The following is a 25,783-nucleotide window of genomic DNA, read 5'->3' on the forward strand; positions in this document are numbered from 1 at the left end:
AGAACTGCCAGAGCTGCTTGACTCCCAGCAGCACTGCAGCAGTATGCCTGCCTCTGGAGCCCACCTCCAAAACAAGGTTAAGGGAGTAAGCACTTGTTAGGGTTGTCTGACAGGGTTGCAGCTGGGGCTGGGAGACTGCAGGGCTCCTGGCCGGTGTTGGAGGGGAGGGTCCCCATAATGCACCGTGCACTTGCACGCTGCATAATGGGAGTTCTAGGGGGGGATATGCCCTGTCTCCCCAACCCTCCTTGCTGCCTGAGGGGCAGCTGCACATCTGGATGCACCATCTCCACACCCAGACCAGCAGCCTGGATCGTCCACAGGGAGGTAAGCATTTCAAGCCTTCCTTCCCACTCGCCCTGTAGCCGTTTTTCACCGATCATTAGAAAGGGCGCTTAGTATAAGTATATGCCCACAGGAGCTTGGGTTTCAGTTTCTCAGCTTCCCGTGTTGCATGGCAAACATCTTTTGAAATTGAGGAATTTCAAAAGTAGTTTGTGCTTTGTGGTTACACATTAAAAAGTTCTTTAAAAATCAGTAGCACAATAGTGGTGAGGATGGCGGTGGCTGGTGGGGCAGCAGGCAGGGCAGTGGGTAGGGTGCCAGTTCAGGTAGCACCTGATTATGCACCTGATCCTGATAATCAACCCTAATGTGAAACTGGCTCAGACCAGTTCAGTATCGTTTTCTATCACTCTGTAATGTATGTATACAAGGCCACAGCCTCAGGGGGCTGGTTCAGCCAGAGATATTGAGGCGAGTTTCACTATTGGTGAGACTTGCCGGAGGGGGTCTGTGGGAAGAGCGGCTTAGCCCACTCTCCCCACACACAGATGATCCAGGCTGCAGCCTTGGGCAGCCAGATCGGCCAACCACACGACTGCCGGCTCCATCACAGAGCCGGCGGGGGCTGCGAGGATCGGGGGCCGCATGGCCCCCAAAAGTTCCAGTATGCCCCGCACAAGTGCGCAGGGCATCCTGGAAAGACCCCCAGTGCAGGGAGGCATGTTTCAGCCTCCCGGGAGGGGTCTCCTTGTATGTTGCCGCAGCATGGAGCTGCGGAGCGGCAACACATGATTGAAAAGACAGGATTAGCGGAGTGTGCACTCCACTAACCTCATCTAAGGGGAGGGCTAGTTAAGCAGGTTACCCGCTTTGAGGACACCGGGCTTGCCTGTGAGCCTAGTGGTTCTCACAATCGCCAAAAAGCAGGCTAGGCTCCCTTAGCCTGCTTTTTGGCGATCGTGAGAATGGCCTCATTACATACTTCATTTATTTGCTTGTTTTAAAGTTAGCACCTGCCCCTTTTACTGAAAATGGCAAAATGTGGAGGAAGTATTCTATTTCCAGCCACGAAAGTGCCTGCCTGGTCACTTGGAATCAGTTCTTATTCATCAGAGGTGATAGATAGGATTTATCCTATATTTTATCAGCGAGCCAGCAAAGGGATTTTAGTCTTGAAACTAGGTGCAGAAACAAGCTAAAACAATGGACTCTCATGTTAACTTGAGGTCATACTCCCTTAACCCTAGATTCACCATGGGATAATGGGAATAATAGTGACTCATTTGGAGGGGCTATCAGGATAGCCCCTCCAAAGAAAATGTCTAAGCCATGAGATGAGCTGTAGATCTAAATAAACAGGTGTAATGTAATCACTGTCACTGAGTACAGTGTTGGTTCATTCACTGCATTCCTTTATTTGTTCAAATACATAATCAACATGTATGTAGCAGGGATGAGGTGGGGAGAGGAAATTAGCAACTCATCCCGATAATAAAGCAGATCATTTTCACAATTGCAGAAGAAAAACACATTGCTTTCCTGTTAAGAGCCTTGTAATCACTGTACAAGAGTAAATACTAGACTCTGATCCATTGTTGACCGGGTTCTTTGTTTCCCAGAGACAAAATATTTCCAGAACAGAGAAGAGAAGCGAGCTTGATTGACAGTCCTTAGCAGAGGCTCATCGGCTGCTGCACTGACAGTGTGGTGGTGTGCCTTTTGCTGATGTAGTGAGGGCTGACAGCTGACTGACAGCCCAAGACTGTGGAGATGGAAAAAGATGAAGCATGCTCAGTAAGAATAATGTGCAGTGTTTATGCAGCACTGCAGAGAAGGGAGCTGGGAAGTTAACTCTTTCAGAGCCAGGCAGCAGAATAGAATGCATGCCCAAAAGCATTGGAAAGAAAGATTTGCTTAGATGTTTCCCCGCCAAGAATTATGTGTTTTCTAATTGTACTTTACTGTATTGCCAGAACTAAAGGTTATAACCAGCTCAGTGAAACATGCAAACAGATTAAATTACTGTTTTCATAACACTTGCTGTTAACTGTCCAAAAATGATTCAGCCTAACAGCTACCTCTGCAAATAAGGCAACCTTTTTGGTGATTTTTTTTTCTTTGCCTAATAATAAATATTTGAGTTTTGCTGCATAAGCCAGAAACTGAAACTAGTAATTTGAACATACTGTCCTCATAAAGATGTCAATTCTGCTGGCAGTGGAGAAGGGTCTTCTATGACTCCTTCCCCATAGGTGCAAAACCTTGTGTCACACCAGGAGTTCTGAGCACTGTTCCCTGTAACAGGGATTCCCAGATGTTGTTGACTGTAGCTCCCAGCATGTCCAGCTGCAATGGCCTTTGGCTGGGGATTTTGAGAGTTGTAGTCAACAACGTCAGGAAACCCCTGTTACAGGGAACACTGGTTGGGAGATCCAGATACAAATCCTCACTCAGGCATGGCTCTCACCAGGTGACCTTGGCCCAGTCATTCTCTCTCAGCCTAACATACCTCACAGGTAAGGAGGATTCTAATGTTGTGTAAAAAATGTCATCTATTATAATAATAACAATAAAAAATATGTGTGAGACATAGCCACTGTGCAATTCAGAGCAGGGCAAAGCAAAGACAGGGGTAGGTAAAGCACAAAAGTGTTCTTTTACTCACTCTAAGCCAGCAAGAGGAAGTTGATCTGGAAGCTTTTATAGAGGTCCATAAGTACCACAGCCTGTTCTGGCTTATTGGTGCAAGGAAGCTTCCTTGACTGGTGTGGCTGGTCTGGTCCTCTAAGCAGAATTGAATAGTGGTGTCAAACACACACATACACACACCTCAATATTGCTCAGTTCAAGGCCCACTCAGCTTGAGTCCTGGGAAAGTGGTACCTTTTTGTCAGCTTTCAAAACTGCTGAGGACATTAATTGGAAATGTAAGCCAGTGTAAGTCTTTCTTTTGGCATAAGTTCTTAAGTCCAAAAAATCTTCAAAGCTAGGATGCCTCTTGATCATTTCTGATTATAGGAAAATAGGGTGAACAACAGAAGCTTTAGTAGCTTCAACAAACTGTGCATGTTTGCTGTTCTGTTTGGGTAGGGTGGATTGATATAATCTGTTTTATCTGTAAGAGAATGTACTGGAGATTAAACACTATCTTTGTGGCCAGAGTGCACCCTCTTTATCATTTCATGTAACATTACCCAGAGCACAGAGATTTCAGAAAGCCAAGTTTTGCCAGGGTAATAGTTTTGTTTGGTGGCAGAGGGGAGGGGAATCTTTTTGTAATGCAATTCATTGTTCCTCAGAAACTTTGTGTAGTGTGGCAGTAAATCATTTGTTTTATAGCTGATACTGTAAAAAGCACAAGCAGAGGGACTATAACATACTTTGCATATTATGTTCTGTGATTTAGCTTCAGGTTGTTCAGGGCATTCAGATGAAATATGTTTTTCTTCTCTTCCTCACCCCCACTCCTCATTCTTAATTTATTTTTGTAAGTAGTGGGGGGCAGTTTCAAAGGCTAAGGTGTTCAATACATCATCACGTAAATAGTACATTTTCTGTTGCTCTTGTAACTGTAAAGAAGTGATTGATCAGAGTATGCCCATGTTTATGGAAGAATGCTTTGGACACAATCTGGTGGGAGGTTTTGCTGCACAAGCCCCGTAGAAGTGAATACTGACAGCCCAATAATACTGGCTCAAATACTGGGGAAGAGTACAGGAGCCTAGTAATGCTGCATTAGCGCAATTTCTGTAAGTTGCACAAATGCAAAATTTATGCAGGTTGCATCCCACAAAAGTAAGCCTGTTACTTACTCTTGTGTAATGCAATTGGTGCCAGTTTTACATTTGTTCAACTTACACAAATTGTACAAGTGCATCATCACTAGGTTGGTGTATTCTTGTGTAGTATGCAAGCCACTATGCATGGCTTACTTTCATTTCAATACAGTTTGCCCAAAAGAATGCCCTGCAGTTGCGGCATTTGTTTGAGGAGAGGAGAGCTGGTCTTGTGGTAGCAAGCATGACTTGTCCCCATAGCTAAGCAGGGTCTGCCCTGGTTGCATCTGAATGGGAGACTTGATGTGTGAGCACTGCAAGATATTCCCCTCGGGATGAAGCCGCTCTGGGAAGAGCAGAAGGTTTCAAGTTCCCTCCCTGGCTTCTCCAAGATAGGGCTGAGAGAGATTCCTGCCTGCAACCTTGGAGAAGCCGCTGCTAGTCTGTGAAGACAATACTGAGCTAGATAGACCAATGGTCTGACTCAGTATATGGCAGTTTCCTATGTTCCTAGCATGTGTTTCATGTAAGGTAAAGTGTGCTGATTTTGACTCCAGTGCCCACAGAGCCCTGTGGTTGTCTTTGGGGTACAGGAGGGGTTTACCATTGCCTCCTCCCACGCAGTATGAGATGATGTCTTTCAGCATCTTCCTATATCGCTGCTGCCAGGTATAGTACCAGCGGGGATTCGAACCAGCAACCTTCTACTTTTGTTAATCAAGCATTTCCCCACATGTAAGGTTGTGTGAAATCTCCCTCCCTCCCGCGCCCATGAATCAAACATCATCAAACAGTTATATGTATTAATAGCATTTACATGGGAAAATTGAAATGCAACTTTTGTGAGGATAGGATATTCCAAGTTTTTAGTTCAGGGTTTAGCAGAAATGCCAATTTTTCTCCATTAATTGAAAGACTTTTATTTTATTGGTGTTTCCCCCCACAAAAATGCATGTGGTCATATATTAAAAGGCTGTTCTGGGGATATGGGGAGAAGGACTTGTCTTTTTTCAGTTTATTTTATTGTGGTATTATAAGTATAAAAAAGCAGAGAGCGCGCGAGAGAGCATCATTGCACACATTGTATAAATAATGAATACCGTATTTTATGGACTATAAGACGCTACAGACTATAAGACGCACCTTAATTTTAATCCAGTTTTTCAGAATTTTAACATATTAAACTGTTATCAAAACTGTACCGAAAAGTCCTGCAAGCTCCAGGAAAGGACTCTCAGCCTTGCTTCAGTTTGTTCTCCTTTCTTCTTGCCTCAGATAAGTCCTCTTTCAATTGCTCCGACTCCACTCCTTGTTTTCTCTTCAACCTCACTTCTGACCCTATTAAAAAAAACAAAACCTCTTTCGTTTTTGAGCTTTCCTTCTCCTCACCAGAATGCACATACAGTACCAGAGGAGGGAGCGGCCACCACTTCGGCTTTCCTACTTCTTTGCACTTTCTTCAGCTGAACATGTTTGCAGAAAGGCAGCTGAACATGCTTGCAGAAAGTAAAACAGGAGGGAGAGCTGATAACAATGGTGTTGCTGGTGGTGATGTAAAACTTGCACGATCGGAGAGGAGGAGGAGGAGTCCACGTCCCAAGCGGCGGAGGGTGAGCTGGAGCGGCAGTCCCCAGGCTGCATGGGGTTAATAGAGGGTCGCCCCCAACCCCCTCCTTTAGCATCCGTACAGGCTTTGCCAGGGGATAGCCCCCCCCCCCGAACCTGCTGGGCAGGCTTATAAGTAAAAGACGCACCTGAATTTTGGTGGATATTTTTCGAGGGAAAAAGTGCGTCTTATAGTCCATAAAATACGGTAATCATTTGATATGCCTTCAATATTAAACATACAGAACAAGGAACAAATCTTCTACAAAAATCATTTAAAGTTAACAACAAGTAAGCTTGTCATTACTGTAATAAAGCGAGAATGAGTGCATAAGTCCTCTTACTCTTGATTATATTGGCTGTTATCAATTGGTTACAAACATTCCATGGTCTTTCAAAAACTCAGGGATTGCATTCCCATTCCCATCTGGTGAGTTGATTAGAGACAGTATTTTTCTTCTGATCATTCATTCATTCAGTCTTTATTATGGTCAGAGACCCGCAAAAAAACTACTGCTGCACAAAATAATACATACCCTGATCATTACCCACCAAATTTTGAAGTCCTTCAGTAGTAGGAATATTGGGTTCTTCAGTTCTTTGTAGCAACATTTATAATAATTGCCAAAATGTTACTAATCTGTTATCTATTTTCATGTGGTACACAGTCCCATAAATTTCTTTTTAAACAAAACTTGTGGGGTTAAAGCCAGAGAATTGCTAGCTATTTAACTATCAATTATTTGTATTACTTCCTCCCAAAACTTCAATACCTTCCACATATCCACCATCCTGTGCATTGGTCATTAAGAGCAATTGTCCCATTGATCCCAGTATCACTCCCAGAGGTTGTTTGTTAGACCTCCCTTGTGTCTTTTTTTTTTAAAAAAAATGATTGTGAGCCCCTTTGAGACGGATAACCATTTTCCTTTTTCTGTGTAACCTGCTCTCAACAGCTGAGCTGTGGGCAACAGTCACTAGGTAGCACGAGGCTTGGACCAGGACCAGGACCAGCAGAGCCAGGCAACCAGTTGGAGGTCAGGAATTAAACTGGTACCTAGAGATTAGGGAGATGCTAGAGATAAACCAAGCAAAAAGTCAGGAAGTTTGTGTGTGTGTGTGTGTGTGTGTGTGTGTGTGTGTGTGAACTGTGATAGCCAAAGGTCAAGAACATGCCAGAGGTCAAAGAAGTTGAGTAGAAAGACCAACAAGTAACCAAAAGTAACTGTATCAGAACAAGGAAACCTTGATACTGAGGCAATAAGGCTATGCACAGGAGTAGCCCTATCCAGGTTAGGGAAGCCCTACCTAGGCAGAGCTGCTTATGTGCAGCACCGGGATTGAGCCCGATCCCAGCACTACCTCCCCCACAAGCCTGGGATTTGGACCTGGGCTTTTACCTGGGTTAAAGGGCACGAGCATACGGGCTCTGAGCTTCTTCAGACCTGCGCCGTCCCAGCAGGAAGCTGCAGGGGTGGTGGAGAGCGGGGCTGTCCCTAGGAGGGTGTGGGGCTGGGAGCAAATCAACATGTGCAGGGCCTCCATAACATTTCATATCATTACAGAATCTTAACTGATTGATGACAGGTAGTGTAAATAGTGTGAGTGAGATTTTTGGACATGTCCAACCAGCTTGGACATATAGTGCATTTCTAAAGAAAGAAAGAAAATAAAAACACAACACATGCTTCACAGTTCTCACTCAGACCTTCTGGGTTGCGAACCAACTTGGGCATAGTACATTTTAAAATAAATTATATTATATATTATATAATATATTTATTTCAGAAATTTTGGTAATTTTCTACCATAAAACAAGCCACTTATAGGACTTTTTGGATGGGGTTTTAAAAATTCATTAAAAAAACAACAACTAACAATTTGTCCAGTCCACTTCAATTTAAATATACATATTCCTCCCACCCTGCCCTACACCTCTGCTCAATGCCAAAGCCCTATGCCAAATCATTCCAGGCGATCTAAAGGCTGGGGCAGACAGGCGGGTGTTTTACCATTTTTTTAAGAAGGCAAAGGGCAGATTCTTCCATAAGTGGGTTGAATATTGGTCTAAGTCAAGGGAGGGGGCTTCAGTTCCAGACATTTTTGCAATTTTCTGCCATGAAACAAGCCACTTCTAGAACTTTTGAAATGTTTTTTTAAGTTTTAAAAATATTAAAAATCAATAAATTCCCCCAATCTGTTTCAGATTAAATGTTCAAAGTCTTCCCAATCTGCCCTACATCTGTGCCCAATATCAAAGTCCTATGGCAAGCCGTTCCCTAAATATTCAAAGGGGAGAGGAAAATAACCACAAAATGGAAATCACATTATACCTCCATTACTAAGCCTGCGGAGTTGACTGTATGCAGGCAAAGGCTGGACTGGGCAGGAGAAGGCAGAAGGTCTGCACAGAGCTGTGGTGGTCATGTGCAGCCAGCACTGGGCACTCTGCCTCCTTCCTGCCTGCTAGCTGGTGCTGGAGAACTTCAGGCTTCAGCGAGGCCTGCATGAGAGGCCTCTCTGGAAGCCCCGCCCACCGAGCGAGCAGCTGAGAGGCGGAGAGGGAAGGAGCTGTAGCAGCAAGCCTGGAGGGAGCCTACTGCACATGCACACACACACACACACATATATATACACACACGCACACACACAAAAGTTCAGCTCTCGGATTGGGCTCAGCGGGGAAATATATATTACTGGGACTGGGACTGGGAAAGAGAGCAGGGCAGGCTGCAGTGTGCCCAGAGCGGGGTCTGTGCCAGTGCGAGGCTGGGGGAGATCGCTCCCAGTTGCCCCATCCTAAGGACGCGGTCCTGGTGGAGAGCAGGTAAGGACCTGCTCTCCTCTTTCTTAAAGCTCCCAGGCCCCAGTCCTGAAATGTGCTCGAACTGCAGTTCAGTCCGCAGTTCATGCACATCCCTAGCCCTGACATACACCTGGGGAATGAGGTGAATGAGACAGCATGGGGAGAACCTATGTCCCAGACTCCAGGTGATCCTGTGTTGCTGGGCCCCTCACATTATGAGAGCTAAGTCAGCCTCTCCACCACAACCCAAGAATACAGCCCTACCTTTGTCTTCCCACTTGGAGGTGCCCCTTGAAGACTTACCAATATTAGCAGAAGCTGCCCAGGATCCTCAGAGCTACCACTTATAGCATTGGGGAAAGTGCTCCTTTAACGAACAGATCCTTCTCTAGGGAAGGGAAGGGGCTGAGGCCCCTCTGCTAAGGCACTCTGGCCAGCAACCTTAAAGCCAAGCAGACTCCTCTGACTTAAATAACTTTGCATTGCCCAGCTGCTATGACCCTGCTTGGTTTTCGCTGAGTTGATGGCTCCCTGCACTTGGTGTTGCTTTGGCTCCATGGCACTCTGTCAATCCTTCTTTGATGGAGACCTCAGCTTCGCCCAGAACAGGATACATAGCTTATTGAAGACTATGAACTGTCCATCTATACATAGATCTGAAAACATAGCTAGGCTTGCCTGAGTCCATCATGCAAAATTGGTCAGTCCTGGCCACTGTGAGGACATGGCTTGATTAGTCGGTTAATGCTTCTCAGTTTAAATCTCTGGGAAGCTTTTAATTGCACACTGTTAGTGCTCAGGTTTGCTTCATCAGCAGTCAGCTAATGATCGACTTGCTATTGCATAGGTGTGCCATGCTTATATTCAAACCTGTTCCCTAATCTTGCTTGCACTCAAGCCCTACCTGGTCCACATTCAGCTATGTTCATTGACTTTAAATTAACTTAAATGGTGCAAGATAGGAAATTCCTCTCCCCACCCTGTTCTGCATTCCATTTTTATTTTTTAGAAACCTGTTGCCATTTTCAGGACACTTTCCTGAAGCTGTGAATATGCAATGTTTGCTTCTGGAAGTTAAAATAACAATACCTTCTGAAGCCTTGGTTTTGTGAATGTTTGAGAAAAGCCAGTTTCCAGGGCTGCTTTTGTCTGTGATCCAAATTTAATTTATCTTTGTTATTGTATGCACCTTGTGATGGTCTGTTAATCTCAGGGAATAGAGATGGATACTTTCAGTCTCAGCACTGAGGAATGGGAGTTCCTGAGCAAACTGTGGCTGTATTCTGGGATTCCCATGGATTACATACCAACCATCTTACTTTTTGTCCATACTTAGCTTGGGGGTGGGGGGAGGAATTGCAAGTCTCTGCCATTCACTCTCTCTCCCTTTTGTATGACAAAAGAGTTATCTGACTTCCTTCGCATAATTTTTTAGGGGAAAATTACATTTGCCAAAAGTAATAGATGGCTACTGTTTCTAAGCACAGGCTATTCTCTGTTCCCATTCATTTCTGCAAAACCCCAATAATTAAACATCACTCGGTAATTACTACATGGCAGAATAACCCCTCCTTTTCTATATTTTGAGGTTATTTTCTTTGTATTTCCATTTATCCCTCCCCCCCATTTTTTTGGACACGTTTTGAGATAATTGCTGTTCCTTCTGATTTCTGCACTGCTTGTATAAAGCTTGAGTCTTTGAAAGTGATAAAAAGGAAAGGCAGAGTTTTTCCAACCCCTTACTGTTTTAGCAGTTGCCTCCTGTAGTAATCATAGTACAAATACATAGGGTTGATTTTTCTGACGCCTACTATTAGATCCTTCCAGCCAACCGAATATAAGCATATTGCCAAGGTATTAGGAAAGAGAATGCTGATTGCTTAGCTGCTCCTGCACTCACATCAGTTTCTGATACCACATTTTCTATGTGACCAAATGCCCCAGTTTTGACCTGGAATGAGTATATAGTGCCAACTGATCTCTCCTCCCCCCCCCCCTCTCTCTCTCTCTCTCTCTCACACACACACACACACACACACACACCTTCCTCAAGCCCTGCCCCTCCAATAATACAGATGAGTCTAAAATTGTCGCTGATGCAGTCTAAAAAGATGTTTGATTGAAGAGCAAGGTCATGACAGTAAGTCTGGGATGGAGGGAGGGAGCAGCCATACTACCACTGGGCTTCCCCTCTCCCCAAGCAAATGGACTTGACTTCATTGGTCCCTGCTTAGTATTGAAAGCACCTTCCACCATCAACTAAGCTCAAGGTGGACACTTCCCAGTTTGAATGGGCTGCTCTGCTGGTAGCCACTGGGCCAGTGACTTGTGCACATAAAGGTGGATTTGTGAGTTGAAAGTGCACACTCCCAGACCACATGAACTGTTTTGCTTCCCCACTTGACTAGAATAAACATACAAATTGTATGTGATTACCAGAACATTTAAAAAGTATTGTAATATTCTTAGAAGCTGCTTATTTAGAAGTTAGCCTTTCAGAAACTAAATGGTGGATGATGATGCATTGCCAACATATTTCTCTCCTCACATGCCCTAAAAGAAGCTCTTCATCTGCATCATTAGCACAATTATAGCCAACTTCATCTCTGAAGTATTGTAACAGTACAACAACACATATGTCAAGGAGCCAACTCCTGGATCAGTCACAGAGACAAAAAGCTAGGAGTTGTATCAAACCCACTGATAAAAACATCTGTCACAAATTTTATTTAGGTATTTATTTATTTTACATATTTTTATAACACCCAAAACGTACGTCTCTGGGCGGTTTACAACAAGATAAAAACAACATTAAAACATTAGTTAAAAACAAAAACAAGAAATTTAAAACACAATTAAAACATTTTTTAAACAGTATTCTTAAACAACATTAAAAACAATCAAAACGGTATCAGTTAAAAACCTGGGTGAAAAGATGCGTCTTTTCACCCAGTAAAGTAAAAAGTTTTTACTTTTTAAAAATTGTCAGAGATGGGGAGGCTCTTATTTCACTAGGGAGCGAAATAAGAGAGGTAAATGACCTCGGAACAGTGGTACATCTGCTGGTCACCTCCAGACTTGGCTACTGCAATGCGCTCTATTTGGGGCTACTTTTGTACGTAGTCTGGAAACTGCAGTTAGTTCAGAATGCGGCGGCCAGATTGGTCTCTGGGTCATCTAGGAGAGACCATATCACTCCTATCTTAAAACATCTACTCTGGCTGCTGGAAAGTTTCCAGGCAGAGTACAAGGTTTTGTTTATAACTTATAAAGCCCTAAACAGCTTGGGCCCTGGGTATTTAAGAGAACGTCTTCTTCTCTATGAACCGCACCACCCATTGAGATTATCTGGAGAGGTTTGTCTGCAGTTTCCACCGGCTCATCTGGTGGCTGCTCAGAGACGGGCCTTCTCCATTGCTGCCTCGAGGCTTTGGAATACACTTCCTGCTGAAATGAGCCTCCCCATCTTTTACAACTTTTAAGAGGGCGGTCAAGATGTATTTGTTCATCCAGGCTTTTAATTAGATACTGTTTTAATTGTGTTTAATTGTGTTTTACAGATTTCAGTAAAATCCTGAGGTGAGAAGCCAGAATTAGGTTGAGGGGAGTAGTGTTGTGCACAAAACTACCTGGTTCGATCTGAGTTCGAACCACACCAGGTCAGTTTGGTTTGGGCCCCCTTCAACCCCCACCCCTGGTTCAGTTTGGGGGGTGGGGTGGTTGATGAACAATTTTTGGATCAAAAAAAATCTTTTTTTTTAACTTGCCCCCTCCAGGAGACTTCTCCAAGGTGGTGGTGTGGTAGTGGAGGTTCCCCCTCCCCCGCTGGCCTTCCTTTTCCTAAAAATCACTCGGTTCGGGCATCTTCAGTCCTTTCTGGGCCTATTCCCTGGTTCATGACCCAGCCACGCAGGGTCCCACTGCGCAGGTGCGGTGCCCTCCAAAATGGCCACCACGCCAGGGAATAGGCTCGGAAAAGGCCGAAGATGCCCGAACCGATGTCGGACTGGTTCAGATTCAAACTGGTTTGCACAACCCTAGAGGGGAGGAGGCTATTCTCCTTAGTTTTGAGAGACTGTAATTTGCTTTAAACACAAGCCTGGTGCCTTGTCCATGAGGCACTAGGAACATTCAGGATCTTCTTCTGTCCTGCCAGGATGGGCCCTTTGATATGGGGCATTCTCTGCTCCCCATTGGCACTACTCAGCTTTTTATTATCCCACCAGTCTCTTCCACCAAGTATAGTCGCCTTAGCTCTCAGGATGTGAGCTGCAAAAGATTTGACAGCTATGAGCACTGGTGCACATGTGTGTGTTTCGTTTCATTTTTTTAGACTGTCAAAACACTCAAGAGCTGTTTATTTAACTTCATTTATTTAAGTTAAATTATATTTGCAGCTGCACCCATATGCCCGAGGGCTTAACTGTAGTACACCATACATTTTTGTTTGATTTATTTACTTCTAAGGTATTTGACTGACAGATCAATATTTTCAGTATACATGACTTTTAAACATTTTGAATACTGGTTTTCTGATAGATATCTGCTTCAAATACTCTGTGTGTGTGTGTGTGTGTGTGTGTGTGCGCACACACACACACTTATTTTTACAAGTATGATTTCTTCTGCATGTAAAATTTGTTGCTTTATCAAAAGATAATACTCCCTAAAGAACGGCAGCTATTTGTTGAGTTCATTGTGTTTGATTTTTACTGTAACATTGTGAAGGGACAAATGAAACAGAGACCTGTAGTTGGTTTGCAGTAATCAGCAAAAATGTGGTCTTTGTCACAGAGAGTTTATACAATATGAATATATATTACAAGAATAATAGGAGGGTTAGAATTGAGTTATCAGAGGACAGCAAGCAAATAGTAGGCAATGCTAGTTGTTTAATAGGCAGTGGACTTGATACATCAGCTACATGTTATAAATCTTTTTTATAGCCGTTGCAGAACAGCAAAGTTGTAAAGGGAGAGTTTGCTGAAGAATAGCACAGTGGCTTTGTAGAATGTTTAAAGGGAACACCACACATTTACAGGTTGCAGTTGGCGATATTGTTCATTGTTGTTCTTAACTGCTGTTGGTGGGGATATGGCAAAGATACATGAGTCTGGTGCAGATGTTCAAACAGGAAACTAATGCTTGGAGTGGGGGATGGGAGTGTGCCTGCTGGCCCCACTTCTAACTTCCATGCATTTATTGGAATTTGTGCAAAAGAGCCTATGTGCTTTAGGCTCCTTTAGGAAACTGCATAGATTCTAAACACTGCAACCTGAATCCTCCATATTTGCAGAGTACTGATTGTGCTATCAGATCCTCCATTGGGATATATGTATGTAAGTTCATGTCAGTGTTCCCTGTAAGAAGAAATCCCAGATGTTGTTGACTACAGCTCCCAGAATCCCTAGCTGCAGTGGGCTTTGGCTGAGGATGCTGGGAGTTGTAGTCAAGAACATCTGGGATTTTCTGTTAGAGGGAACACTGGTCCCTGTGCAGACAGGACTTTGAGCACATGGAGGTAAGGAGTGAGATGAGCTGGTGTAATCTCATTCCCTCTTCTCCTTAGCATTTATTGTATTCTGTTTGAGCATCTGCACTACAGTGGCCATGATTTGATCAGCATCTTCTGAAGTCTGATTCAAATTAACCTAACTGGTCCTCCACTCAAATGTTTGAATGGAGGACCAGTTAGGTTAATTGTCCACTTGTAAAGACAAAACCAACTTTGATGCTAATGGAAGCTTCCTTCGTGGGGCTTATAGTAGCTTCTGAGTGAAAGAGCAATTCTGAGGGACAGGGCACAGTGCTGATGGAAGGAGTTAGAGATACCCCTCCCCACATGCTGTACTTCCAATGCTGATTGGTCCTTCCACACCTGCCATTTTAATGCTTAAAAAAGCTCCCAAATGCGAGGACTAATTCAAGTGTATCCCTAGGAATATAATATATGAATAAGACAAAGATGCCACCGGTTGTGGTGATGGCCACTAGATTGGATGGCTTTAAAAGGGGCTTAGACAAATTCATGAAGGACAGATCTATCAATGGCTACTAGTTGGAGGGCTATAGGCCATCTCCAGCAGGATGCCTCTAAATACCAGTTGTAGGGGAGCAACAGCAGGAGAACAGTCATGCCCTCACCTCCTGTTCGTGGGCTCCCCAGAGGCATCTGGTGGGCCACTGTGTGAAACAGGATTCTGGACTAGGTAGGCCTTGGGCCTGGTCCAGCAGGGCTGTTGTTATGTTCTTAGTAAAGCAGTATTGACATAAATCTGTGCTGTGTGGACATGGCAAACCCAGGTTTCCTGCCACTTTTCTAACCTGCTCCATATCACATTACTTGCTCAAATACTGAGGCAACATACTGTGATTTTTAAAAAAAAATTTGATTAGTGCAGGGCTGGGGGTATAGGAGAAAGGGGGGAAATCCTTCAGCTATAAAAGGTAAGCATCCTTGTTCACAATTCCAGAGCGAAATCTTTCACTTCACTAAAGCTTTTTTATTAAGAGGATCTTTAAACGATCATGCAAATACTGTATTACTTTTGTATTCCAGTGTTCCTTCAAGACCTCAGGGCAATGTGTGTGGAGTGTTCCCTCCCGCCGCCCCCATTTTATCCTCTCAGGCTGAAAGATAGTGACTGGCCCCAAGGTCACCCAGCCAGGCTGCACAGGGATCTGAATCTATTTCCCCAGTCAAAATCCAGCTCCCTCCATTACATAATGCTGGCTTTTAATGTTTTGCTTAAAACATCAAGAGGATTCTGGAGGAGTCTTCCCATTGATGCAAAGGAGAGTAAAGTGTTTTGAGAAGGGGCAACTTATGGCAATATGACACCTAGTACATAATTAGTACATAATGAAATGTTTTTTCATTATGTACTAATGAAAACACATTAAGAATTGTAAACTATTTTTTAATACCTCAGTAGCAAAAATGAATAGACTCAACTTTTCAACTTCATTTCGACACTCAACTTCAACAGACAATGGCACAGCTTCAAATGCATGGTGTCATGCATCATTTCAGAGTATTCTTTGTGGGCAAATGCCTTCAGTTGCTTAGCATTATATAAAACTCCAGTTTTTCAGTTATTTTGCAAAGAGAAATTTCCATGAACACTTATCAGAAAAGCAGCTCAGCCTTTCTTGGTTTGTAATAATTATTATGCTCTCTCTTCTTTACACAACCCTCTCACTGATACTGTCTGCACGTGTACACGCATGAGCTTGCACGCTACAGCACACATAAGGCAAAAATCTGTCAAGCATTATAGACTCAGCTTTCATTACAATTAACTTCTGGGTAGGATTATTCTCTCTTGATATACTGAAGGGAGCATTTTCCAAACTTCAGCAATGAAAAATAAGCAAATCTCAGACATTATATTATAAAGGGAGAGAAATATAGAAAACCAATATGTACTTTGGATATGCATGAAGAGAAAAGGTAGTGTTGCTTGCTGTATGTGTATGTTTTTTAAGGTTCAGTTATTAATTCATTTAAAACAGCCATTCAGAAGACAATTTTCCCCCACCCCAGGCTCAGGGGCAAAGCTAGGGGAGAAGGGGCCCGTGTTCAACCCTCTCCCGGCAGCCCCTCGGAGTGAGAGAGATAATGAAGAAAATACTGAGGGGTGGAGCTGGGGGGAGGCCTCAGGAGCTGGGGCCCCCAGGTTCTTTGAACCCATCTGCTCAATTATAGCTATACCACTGCCCAGGCTTCTAATTATTTTTCTTTTGTAACATCTATTTATTTAATTATCTTATGGCTGACCGTGTTGGGAACTGCGTCCGGATGTATCTGGATGCCTGGTGTAACTCTCATGAGGTCCTGCGAGAGTTCCAACCATTGCCTTGGGAGGGAACAGCAGTGAGGGAGCGAGGCGGAAATCGGCATGGCAGAGTTGAGGGGAAAGGAGGAAGAAAGGAGGAAACTGGAGGAAGGAGGAAAACTGAAGGGGAATTGGCACAGCAGAGTCAGGGGAAAGGAGGAAAGCGGATCACAGAGAGGGTGGCGAGACAACGGACACCCGCCATCAAGGAGCAGGAGGAAAATCAGTGGTGGAGGACAACAGGGAGGAAGAGGAGATAGAAGGGGGCGGGGGGAGAGGAGGCTGGGGCAAAAGGGGGCGAGGGGGAGAGGAGGCTGGGGCAAAAGGGGGCAGGAGGGAGAGGAGGCTGGGGCAGACAGGGGCGGGTGAGGTGGGCAGAAGATGGCTGGAGTGTACTGCCACACAGATGCTCTGTGTGGGTTCAGCTAGTTAGAATTTATTGTTCAAAAACTGCATGAAAAGTTGAATTTGACTCAATGCATTGGTGTGCCTTCCACATCTCACTCATTCTCATCTACCATTTCAAGCCTGCACAATACCATTCTCTATGCAGTGCGATCTGGAGAGCATGCTATAGTGTGAAGGAGAGGGCATTGTTTTAATACAAGACAATGTATGCTTCAAAACTGTAACAACCTATATTTTATCAAGAAGGTGCTGAGCAAAGCATGCCCATCTGGCTAAAAGCCAGAAAACAGAGAAAAACAGAAAAAGATGTAAGCAGTCTTTTGAAGACTGATTCTCAAGCAAGTGGCTCGCTTTAGAACTGTTACAAGGTCATCGAAATCTTGAACTCAAGGCTCCTGCGACAGTGACAAGGCATAAATAATGGCATTAGCACAATCTCTGTTAATATAATTATTTTTGCATAGCTGTTGCTTCATTTTACTACCAGTTACATCAGGTACTGTATTAAAGTGCCTGTAATGCAATCAATCCATCTCCCATATATAAACTTCTTGTAGTACAATAAAAGAAATGAAACAAATTGGACTCTACCCTTACACCAGGCATCCCCAAACTGCGGCCCTCCAGATGTTGCGGAACTACAACTTCCAGCATACCCAGCCACAAAAAATTGTGTCTAGGGATGCTGGGAGTTGTAGTTCAGCAACATCTGGAGGGCCGCAGTTTGGGGATGCCTGACTTACACCATCATTGGCAACAGATTTATTGTGCAAGGGTATTTTTAATTTTATTACTTCACCATCATCTTCTAGCTTACACATCAGTTCTCATCTTACCCTGCTGATGATGGTGATGGTGGTTACATCGATCTAACAAGCTGATGGTGGTTACATCGAGCGCTTTTGAGAATCGGGCTAATCATGGGCTTTTAAAATTAACAGTTCTCATTTCCCTTCTAGCCTTAGCTCCCTCAAAAAGAGGATGACAACTACAACCAAGATAAGACAACTAGATGCCTCCATACATTTATTGCTCAAGGAATTAGAATGGTTACAAGAAGTTACCAACTGAAACTACCTGAGGATCCAAATTCCAAATTCCTCAGGTTACTGGTTCAAGATCCTTGCAAGCTCAAGTTCTGACAGGTAGCAGGGCTACAAAAGAGAGGTACTGCCAGTTAGAGTAGATAGTACTGAGGCAGATAAACCAATGGCTTCCATTAGGGTAAGGCAGTCCCTGCAAAGTCCCACCATTGTCCCACCAACTAGAAGCTTTTACAGTCTTTTCAAACCATTGACTGCCTCTGGGTATGCAAAGTCATTCAAAGCCATGCTGCCCCCTGAATCTGCCACCTGAAGTTGCCTGTTCCTCTGTGCTTTGTGGTAGGGCCTACAATGAGCACTTTATAAATGCTAGGCAAGGACATGCTAGGAAATTTCCCTAGTCAGCCCTGGGAAAGGTCCAAGTCAAACTGCAGCCCCTACCCCCTGGCTGTTGTTGGCCTAAAACTCCTATCATCTCTGGCTAATGTGACTGGCATGATGGGAGTTGTGGTCAGTTCAGTTTATTTATGGTCGCTGACCAGAGTGAGTTATGGGTCCACAATAGCAGGAGGGCTGCAGTTTGACACCCCTGGTCTAAGCTCTAGTACTCTTCAGTGTTTTCAAACTGAAGCTTATTTTGAAATCCAACATGTGATTCACTTGTTTTAACTAGATAATGAGGCTATTATCACAAGCAACATAGGCCAGACCTGGATTAGGCTGCTCATGTGCAGTTCTGGGATTGGGGCCAATCCCAGCACTGCCTCCTTGCCTAACCTACCTTTTGACCCCGGCCTTTAGCTGGGGCCATGTGTAAGCTTGGGCTGCATGCAGCCTGACCATACACAGAGTTGAGCGCCTAGAGTGCCCAACTCCCAGGGGAAGCCCCCAATGCAGTGCACTCGTCACATGGTTTATTGTGGGATTCTCAGGGGCCAGGAGAGCGAGTCTCCGGGCCTCCAGGATCCATGCTGTGTGGATGGATCAGTGTGGATCCTGTGGGCTCACAGCGGCATACCCATGAAGAGCTCCATAGATTATCTGGGAAAGGGGGAAGTAGGTGAAACCCTGCCTTCCCTCCTGCCCAAAGACGGTCGTGTGCATGACCTTACTATCTGTCTCCTTCTTTCCCCAGGCTGAAGAGAAGGGAGGACGATAATATTATTTGTCCATTGCTATTAAGTACAAAAATATATACTCTGCTACCTTACATAATATTTTTCTGAAGAGTTCACAGAACATAGGAGAAGCTTATTTCTTTAACAGGTTTAGCATATTTACCAGCCTTCAAAAGAGCCCATAAGACATTTTTTTTAAAGCCAGGCTTTAATTGCTGTTTTAATAGTTGGTTTTATTTTGTTTTTATTGTGGTTTTTTGTTAACTGCTTAGAGCCTTCAAAGTAGTTGGTATGTAAATTAAACAAATGAACAAACAAACAAACAGTGCTGTGATTAGTCATAGACTTTCTGCAGCAAAATACAAAATAATTATATATGCTGCAGAACTGAAAATCAAAGGTAATAGCCTTGTATGTTGCTTTTGATTTTTGTCAGTATATCTGACTACATCGTATTAGACAGTTTCTGTTTCAGCACATGGACCTTCTCAGCTTTTAATAATAAAACCTAGATGATAAAGGTAGCACAGAGGATGGGGGGGGGGGGAGAGAGAGAGAGAGTCAGTCCAAAGATGGTAGTCTAGTAGCAGTTCTACGAATGTTTAGGTTAATTGTTGAGTAAAGGTGTCTTCTTTTTTAAAATCAAAGACTAGGGTTTGTCAGAAATAAGCATTCCATAGTCTGTTTCATACAACCACAACTTTAGTATGATGTTTTGCCAATGTTTGTAAAGTAAAGCAACATTTCAGCTTTAAAGGAGGATAATTTGATATATATAATTGCTCATCAATTTCTTCATGAGTATTATTTATGGTAATGTCTTGACTGGTGTGCAAATAATAAAAATCATTAATTAATTTAGTATTCTTAGCTGTATTGGCACAAGTATGTTTGATGAATGCTGGAATTGTTTCATGGATTTACTTGGTTAATTTTAGAGTAAAGTACCTGTAAAAGATCTTACTTTCTGCACTAAGTTGCACTAAAGGAACTAAATTTCATAATATGGCATAAAATGGAACTTATTCATTTAACTCCATAGAGAGTATATGTGGTTCAGTAGGTAAAAGTAAAGTGTGCCATTGAGTCGGTGTCAACTCCTGGCGATCACAGAGCCCTGTGGTTGTCTATGGTATAATACAGGAAGGGTTTACCATTGCCATCTCCCGCACAGTATGAGATAATGCCTTTCAGAATCTTCCTATATCACTGCTGCTCCATATAGGTGTTTCCCATAGCCTAGGAAACATACCAGTGGGGATTCAAACCAGAAATCTCTGGCTTGCTATTCAAGTCATTTCCTGTTGTGCCATTAGGCCCTGCTGCAATTGGATCAGGTCTTATTCTTGTGCTACTATTTAGTGGATGTGATTTTACCACATTGATTTCATGTGATGAAAATGCTGTTTGAATATGTCCTCATATGATCAAAACAGACTTAGTAAAACACTCTGGAAACAAGAATTTGCTCTGACATGGTAAATATTGCCATATTGGCGCTTGTCATATAAGAATATTCAGGATTTGTTCCTAAATATAGCAGCGTCCTAAGGAGCATGCTGGCTTATTCTAGGCTAAAGGTTAGGCTGGGATCACTAGAGTGGCACTGATAATGTCCAAATCTACAGCTTCTGAATTTGAATTTGCCAAGCAAGTAATGATGAATGAATAGAAATAATTAATTATTTCTAATTAAGCTCTGGTGTCAAGAAAAGGAAAGAAAACAATTTAGAGAGGATTCTTCCTCCTCCCCCACCTTGTTTTGTTTTGTTCGGTACTGGAGCTTCGAGAACTCAACCAGAAGTCAAAAAAAGAAAAGAGGTTTTTATTTTCTGTGGAAGTGGTAGCTTTTAAATTGTATATATAACATTTTTAAAAAAAAAAAAAAAATCTCCCTCCTAGAACGCTGGTGCAGTCCCTAGAAAACAAATATGCAATTGCACTATTTTTGTTTCATTGCTGAAAGAGTACACATAACTGTAGCAAGGAGTAAGTATTGGGAATGAAGAACTTCTATTTGTCTGTAAGAAGAAAAAAATCATTCATTCATTTTGCAGGAATGCACCAGCACTACAGAAAAGGGTGAGGACTTCTTGATGATGAAGAAGCTGATGCATATTGGATTCCTGGTGCAAAATAAAAGGATAAATGCAGGAGGAAAATCTAGTACTTTTACTGTGTACTGGAGCACAGCACTAGTTTGAGCAGAAAGGAACACTTTTTTAAAGTATTCAAAGAGCGGAGAAAATGTGCAGCCAGCAGAGTATGAGGGTATGCATGCCAGTTCTGTTATCAACAGTCCAAAATTATCTTTTCTTGCTGGGAGAGCCCAAGGCATAGTGGGACTGTGGAAAAAATAGCTATAAAGTCGGATTGGGGGAATCTGCTCATCCCTAGTAAATACCTGGCTTATTCAGAAAGCTGTCACTGCAGGCTGATTGGCTCTGATTTTTAAAGGGCTGCATTACTGTATTTTAAATTATGAATTTTTTATCAGACTTTTATCGCAGCTGCTGGTGTTGGTGTTGGTGGTGTGTATGTGTTTACTGCAGCATTATTGCAATTTGTTTCATATGCTTTTATATTTGTTTGTGTACTGCTTTGAGTGCCATATGAATGGTACCCTTCCTTGGTCAACAAAGGTAGAAAAGGAACATATGGTTATATATCCATGGGAAATTTGCATTGTTAAACCTCAAGAATCACAGTGCACATGATGTTAAATGCATTTCCTTAAAAAAAAAAAAAAAAAAGGCTGAATGTGTCCCTGATCCCCTACCTGGGTGGGGAGGGGTTTTGGGTGGTATTAAAATATGTTTATTTATTTGTTTGTATCTATCTATCTATCTGTCTCACTGCTGTCCAATATAGGAGTTTCCCATTGTCTGGGAAACACACCATTTCCCCTTGAGGCTCAGTGTATTTTACCGCCGGTTGCGAAACCCTCCTCCAGTCAAATAGAGCTTTATCACTTCTGTGAGTTGTAGTTTCTACAAAATTTACAGAAACAGAATAAGATATTTTAACATCAACATTTCTGAGTGGTGTTGCTACAGAACAAGAGGGAAGCAAGAGAGGCTGCTTTGTAGGAGAAGAAACTAGAGAGGTTAGCAGGAGAGAAGATAAAAGCAGCCCTGATTACTCCAAGAGAGATCAACAAAATCACTTCCTGTGTTTGCCAACCAATCAGATTTGCAGTGCGGGTTATAAGGAGAGAGAAAGAGAGGAGCCCAGATACCTAGGAACTACCAGTAGCTCCCGAGGTACCCGATGCATGCCCATGGTCTAGATTAAAATAATCCTAAAATAATTGTACAAGAAATAAGGGGCCATTTGTGCAGCCAGAAGTGGGATAAAAAATTCAAACTTTTAACAATTTATGTAGCTTCACAAAAACATTCCTACAGAAAATGTTATCCTTAAAACCAAACCCAAAACCATGATAATTGGCTGGATGTGAATTGCAAATGGCATTTGAAAAGGACCTGTGATCTACCCACCCCGCTTTTGTTGTTGAAAGAAACATGCCTTCCTGTCTCTCACAACTCCAGACCAGGAAAATAGAGGATGGGCTTGTCATTCAGGCTAATTGGACTTGTGTACCATCATCCTTTTCTCCATGTCATGCAAGATGTTCTGTAGGCAGAAGCTTACTGGAAATTAACCTAACAAGTGTGAATTACCTTGCCAAGATTCTTGTCTTCCTCTCACAGTGCTGCCGCAGACTGAATCTAATTCACCTCTGTTATCGCATCCTATTAAGCCGATGTCACTTTTATTTTACCCAGTTATTCATTTATTTGAAGTGAGCGTATAAAAATAACAGAAGGCCCAGTTCAGTTGCTGAGGATAATATATTTTGGAATTGTGGGTTTAATCTTGCCTCACCCCACCGGAACACATCAGCAGTCATTGAAACGTATGTAGCCATTCTATAACTTTAAATTCTTTGAACAGCTGGAATTTGGGATGGTGGTGAAGTGCTTGTTTCCCTTAAAAAACAGGTGCAGTAAGTCACAATTTTTTCATTTGCTGAATATTTCTCAGAAAAGGAATGGTTCAGAATAACTGTTTTCAACTAATTAAAAATGGCAAAAATTGTGAAGGTGAAATACTTGGACTGTGCAGCTTTTCCATCTTGTGAAAATATATATTTTAAAACATTCTTAACCTATTTTAAGTCTTTAAAGTTATCCTCATGGTTTTGTAACCAAAATTAAACTTGGGTATTTAAGAGAGAGAGAAACTGGATGAGACAGTAGGAGCTACGTGGTTATGTGGGGCTATGTGGGGCTTTTTTGTTCTTGTTTTTTGTTAAAGATGAAAACAACTGCAGTGGTGGGGGTGGGTCAATTCATGGCGATTTAATATTTTCTCTGTACACCTTGTACCCAATGAAATTTCCCAATCTGCTGTAGCTATGCAGGGACCTGAATAATATCAGTATAGTAGCTGTGGGGAGGTGATTGTTTGTATCAGGAAAATGGCATGGAGCGAATGCTTAAACCCCCCCCCCCCAATTGTATTACCAGTCCAGCTCATGTCTCTATTGCTTTCAAGGCCAGCAGAAGGGGTTGCCATCAGGTTAGCTGTAGGGATGTGCAAGCTAGCTTACTTCAAGCTGGGCTGGCCCCCCTGTTAATGAAACTGCTTCACTGTGATGGGCGAACACCCCTTAATGCATTCAGGCATGTGTTGGGGAATTAGCACGCTAGAATGGAGCAGACCGACGTCAGAATAAATAAGTTCTGGTCCCTGGGAAATGAACTAACAAAGAAGTTGAAGTTCAAAATAAAGTAAGGTTTTATTTTGAGGGTTTAGAGGTACAGTGGACTAAGAGAGTTGATTAAAGCAATATTACTACTAAAAATACGTTACAGAGATTAACCAAATGACTTGCAAAGGGACAATTTAGCTTGGTGTCTGAATTAAATGACTTCCAGGCTGGCTAGAGAAAAGAAGGCTTCGAAGAAACAGGTTTTTGGATTTAAGAAAGCGCAGGGATAGGAGAAGCCCAGGGGGGTGCAGAGATTATGTAGTACACCGCTCTGGGCTCCTTGGAGGAAGAGCGGGATATAAAATGTAAAATGTAAATGTAACTCATACAAACTTGTCCTTACGTTTAGTGGTGAATGGATCCTTGTGGCTCAGGTGCAACCCAAGGACCTCTTTCCTCAGGGATGGAACCAGATAGCAGCGGAGAACCAAAGGCAGCTTGGGGGTTAAGCAGCAGGGGTGAATCCCAAAGGTGTCTGTTTTTGTGTAGCCACCTTCTTATAGCAGCAAGGTGAGCTGGATAGACCAGGCCAGCAAAGAAGGCCAATCTGGAGGCTGAGAGCGAGAATGGCATGAAGAGCAAGACACGGCCTGGTGTTATGGCTGGTATCAGGTCAATCACCCATACAGTGGCTGACTCCAAGGTATAGAGACCAAATTAAGCACACTGGTTCATGAAACCAGGGCCAGTTATAGCCCCCCAAAAGCCCCGAGGCGAAATACCAGCCGTTCCTTCTTCCCGAGGACGGAAATTCCGGTGGATCTCAAAAGTCTTTGCTGTGCTTCAGTAAAACACAATGGAATGAATGGTCAAGAACATCCTGTATGGAAATAGACTGAATGGAAGTGCAAGGACAGTATATGTTGGGTTGGAAGGTAATCCAGTAAACTAATTAGTATTTTTAATGAGCGCACCTCCTAAGTTCCTATTGCCCATTAGCTCTTTTGTGATGGGGAAGGAAGTAGTGTTCACAGTACTTTGTCTGGTTTCCTGCTGAGGTGATTAGCATTAGCGCATCTGAAGCAACCATAGAGGAGTGGGGAGCAAAGAGTTAGTGTTTGGACAGAGGGACCTTGAAAGTGGAGTTAACTTGAAAGCTAACGGGTCTGCTTAGGCATTCCCAGTAGACGGAAAGGCACAAGGCTAATCGCCTTTCAATTTGCTCGGTAGTTGTGAGCCTGGGGCTGTCGTCCCACTGCCTGCTAAGTGATCTGTCCTCATATGCCAACGATCCTGTGAGGCTCCTGAACATGTTAAGAGTGGGAACTACAAAGCCTGTGGTCCCAGGCATAAGCAGAGAGACTTCTGGGAGCCCACAGAACAACAGTTCTAGCAACACTCCCAAAGGGGGAGTCTGTGTTTGAACCAGATCAACCCCCAGTTTGAAGAACTGGCTTACAAGCTGGCTTCGGGGGTATACTTATAAAGGAGAAACCAGTGAGGATTCTCCTTTACAAGTAAAGGTGCTGGGGTGAGAAAAAAGGTAGTTTTTAACCTTTTAAAATCAGGCAGTGGGGACGGTGGAGGTGGCCACAGCAGAGACATTAGAGGCGACAGCGGGGGCTCCACGAACTCCCCTGCAAGCCTCCCAAATGACAGCCTGGGCTGACTGTGGCCTGGTTCAGGCCTCTGTGCAGGCCATTTCCATGACCTCCATCACCACGCAAATCATGATGATAGAAATGGCCTGTGCGCTTGTGTGGAGGACCTGAAAAGGGCCTCCGCACATGCGCAAAAGCCCGAACTGCAGCCAGCCCGGGCTGTCATTTGGGAGGCTGGCAGGGGGTGTTGGAGGAGTCCCTGCCACCACTCTCCGCCACTGTCCCTGCTGCTTGATTTTTAAAGGTACAGTCTACTTTATCTCTGCCTTCCCTTTACTCTGGGGAACCCCCCTTTACTTGTAAAGAGGAATTTTCACAGGATTCCCCTTTACAAGTATCCCCCACCACCGAGCCAGCCTGAGAACCAGTTTGGCCTGGTTTGATGGCCGGGCCCGGCCAGATCTGGTTCAGCCCAGGCTGGGTTCGGTCAAATCCGGTCTGGATTTGAACCAAGCCAGCTGAATGGCTGACTCACGCACCCCTAGTAAGCTGCCAAAGGCTCAGGCCCCAAAGAAGGTCCACAATG

At 43.5% G+C, this 25,783-nt stretch overlaps 1 protein-coding gene and 2 long non-coding RNA genes across 6 annotated transcripts in view; 2 read left to right on the forward strand and 1 right to left on the reverse strand.

Moving 5' to 3' along the window:
• Positions 1-25,783, forward strand: part of LDB2 (LIM domain binding 2) — a 378,881-nt gene that overhangs the window by 165,823 nt on the left and 187,275 nt on the right. The gene's annotated exons all lie outside the window — the stretch shown is intronic.
• On the reverse strand, positions 1,936-8,130 carry LOC128328025 (uncharacterized). Its single transcript, XR_008308951.1, has 3 exons — positions 8,000-8,130; positions 5,264-5,399; positions 1,936-2,047 (listed from the first exon to the last, which is right to left on the reverse strand). It is a non-coding gene; the product is annotated as an uncharacterized LOC128328025 (long non-coding RNA).
• Positions 11,626-21,641, forward strand: LOC128328026 (uncharacterized). The gene is made up of 3 exons (XR_008308952.1): positions 11,626-11,723; positions 12,033-12,131; positions 20,937-21,641. It is a non-coding gene; the product is annotated as an uncharacterized LOC128328026 (long non-coding RNA).

This window comes from Hemicordylus capensis, chromosome 5 (genome assembly GCF_027244095.1).
Source record: "Hemicordylus capensis ecotype Gifberg chromosome 5, rHemCap1.1.pri, whole genome shotgun sequence".
NCBI classification, from domain to species: Eukaryota; Metazoa; Chordata; class Lepidosauria; order Squamata; family Cordylidae; genus Hemicordylus; species Hemicordylus capensis.